The 3032-nt window shown below is 45.5% G+C and overlaps 1 pseudogene; it reads right to left on the bottom strand.

Moving 5' to 3' along the window:
• Positions 1-232: 232 nt before the first annotated feature.
• LOC110223571 (alpha-globin transcription factor CP2 pseudogene) lies at positions 233-2003 on the bottom strand (annotated as a pseudogene).
• Between the last annotated feature and the right edge of the window lie 1029 nt (positions 2004-3032).

The following is a 3032-nucleotide window of genomic DNA, read 5'->3' on the forward strand; positions in this document are numbered from 1 at the left end:
TTCTTTAGGGTTTGTACAGGTAACATGAGGAACATGAGGAAAATAATTCATAATTGTTCAAGAAAGACAACATAAAGGGACATCTTTATTTTTTAGAAAACAGTCCTATAAGAGGAACTTTGAAGAGTTATATAAACTGTGGATACACAAGAGCTGAGGCCATTGTGAATTTTTTGTATACAGATTCATTTTTATTTATATATTAGAAATTAAATTACATAGCTCCAGATTATCATTAAGTTTAACCTCTTTAAATTAAACATCACACAATTCCCATCATCGTTATGCCCTACATAAAACCTAAATGATGTGACAAGCTTCTATCAATATTCCACAACAACACAGTACAGAAATTGTAACTAAGAAATAGCTGCAGAACTGCATGCCTGACAGGAAACTGTGCGTGGCAAGAGGGTTGGGACAGGGAACAGAGGTCTGGGTTTCCACCTCTGGAGTGTAGCACCATCCCATCTCCCGCTCTCCATCAGTCAGGCTCCTGCAGACCTCCAACTCTCTATCCATATCCCTCTGCAAGAGTCCAAAGGGTGAAGGAAGCAGCAGCTACCCAGCATGGGATGCTCCCCTTCTATTTCAGTATCATGTGGTAGATATCCCCTTTGGCCCCTGTTTGTAGATCTGACTGATCTGACAAGAGGAAATATTGAAAAGCTGAGCAATTTTCTCTGTCAGCTCAACAGCTGTCAGTTTTTCCATATAGATGGCATGGTACACAAAGAAAGCACAGGTTGAGTCTTCATTCTCATGTTTCTGTTCCTGTTGCTGCTGCTGCTGCTGTTGTTGCTGTTGCTCCCTCAACTCCAAAGTTTCCTGGCACACATAAATCCTCAGCCTGGGCCTCACTATCCACCCTTTTAAAGCATTAAAGAGTAGGATTCCATCAGCAGGGCCACAAATTTGGATAGCATCATCTCTGGTTAACTTCAATAAATCTGTACCTGAGAAGTTCGTGAAAAGTCGTGAGAAGGTAGAGAACCCCTTGTGATGTAACCACCACTGTTGAGCTTCCTGAGGGGTACTTGTTGGCAGGTTATCTGCAATTGGAGGAGGTGGTTCTGGCTGGTGGTTTGGTGCACCATTCCCTTCTCCAATTGAAAAACTGCTATGGGAACTGTTAAAGCCAGGTGACGGGGAATTATTTACATATGTGATCTCAGGCCCTAGAGAACACTCTGTGAGTATAGTTGTCTCATAAGAAGGTTGGTATTTTTCCTTTTCATGAGGGGTTCGCTTCTCCATTTTCTCCCCGTCTGTTTTTTGCTTCCCGTCTGCACCTTTGGGCTTGAAAACTTTGATCTGACAGCTGGCTGAATGCAAGTGTAAAATGTATTCTCCGTTCTCATTCTCCTTGAAGGTGTCAATCTGAACTCGGAATGGTACACCCTTTTCTCCATCATGTTTTCTCACTGTGAACTCTGTGCTGATACAATGTACCTGAATGAACACAGATGTCCTCTTTGCAGGGTCCCGGAGGAACTCCACAGTATTCAGTTGTGTTGGATTTGCCCTAGGGTCAATTATACCTACAGACATTGGAATATCTTTATCAAGGTTTCTATCCCCTGGCTTGTTCCATCTCCAGCCTTCAAGCTGCTGATGCTCAGTGTACTGCAGCCGTCTGTCATGGAATACCACTCGAAATATATTCTTCACTAACTTGCCACTGATTTCTGGAAGTTCTCCAAGTTTCCTGTCGTCCAGCATTCGGATTTCGTAAGACTGTCCTTGATTGAGATATGTGAGTATTTCTTCATGGAGCTTTACTGCAGAAGAGGTAGCAGCACAAAGCACATACTGGAAAGGTAGGATTTTATTCTCGTTATCAGGTGGCAAACTTGAATCTTCTTGTTTAAAAATGGGCAAAGCAAGGACATCACCCCGGCGCCCAGCTCCTGCCCGATCCTGGACAGACTCGAGTCAAAGTCCTGCACCAGCCCGGACTTGATCACCTCGTCGGCCAGCGGCAGCTTCAGGGCCCAGGCCATCCCGCCTCCTTCCAAAGGGCCCCCTGGAGATAGCGGCCTTTCTTGCGCTAAGCAAAGGGCTTCGCGAGCACCGACCCAGGCGGCGAGGTGCAACAACGCTCCACCGAGCTGCGGCAAGAGGGAAGTCCGCGTACGCCCACCCTGACCCCTACACCGGCCTTCTGCCCTGGGCTGCCCCTCCCAGAACTCCGGGCCCCCTGCCTGGCCACTGTTTCGGGAGAAGCGGCGAGGCTCCTTGGAGATCCTCCAGCGCAGACACACAGATCCAGGATCTCCCCGCCGTCCCACCCTAGGCTGCAGCCAGTCCCCTCCCCGACCCGGGCTGTCCCCGGCCCCCAGCCCCCGCCCCCCGGGCAGCTCTACTCTCTGGTCTCCCGCCCCTCCCTTCCCTCCCCACAAGTATCCGACCCCTCGGGGCGTGCTCTCTCCTCTTCCCCTCCACAAGGCCTCAATTCCCTGTGAAATTTCTTGACATTTGCACAAATAGAAAGCTTTTTTTTTTGGTAGACTGTATGAAGTACCAGTTAATAGAAGACATGGTTTTTAGTAAGCAGTTTTCCTCAGAGAGTGTCATTTTGTCATTTTGAGAGCTAAACTCCACTCCAGTAAGGTTTTGTGGCAAGTGACATGAAGCAGATGTTCATGATCATAAGGTATTAGAACAAAATTAGATGTCGATAACACTTTGACAATTTGAAAAGTAGTTTTACCCAGGTGAGTCCATTTTCCCAGAATTCCTTTTTCTAATGAGTGATAAGTTAGTTTGGCAAAGATTGTCTCTCTCTTTTTTCAGAAGAAATGGTAGAAACTTGAGCATCTGAAATAAGGCTCTATTTTTATTTTCGTTGGTTTTTGGAGAACATGTATCATAGTTACACAACCTGTATTTTGGGTTGGGGAGAGGAGGGGAAAGTACCACTGATATGGTAATCTAAACAGATGAAAACAGATTTTTAATTTAATAATCATCATTTTTGTTTTTATACTGAAATAATATTGAAACAGACTTTAAAAGTGAAATGTGATATG

This window comes from Phascolarctos cinereus, unplaced genomic scaffold (assembly GCF_003287225.1).
Source record: "Phascolarctos cinereus isolate Bilbo 61053 unplaced genomic scaffold, phaCin_HiC Scaffold_7;HRSCAF=346, whole genome shotgun sequence".
Lineage (NCBI taxonomy): Eukaryota > Metazoa > Chordata > Mammalia > Diprotodontia > Phascolarctidae > Phascolarctos > Phascolarctos cinereus.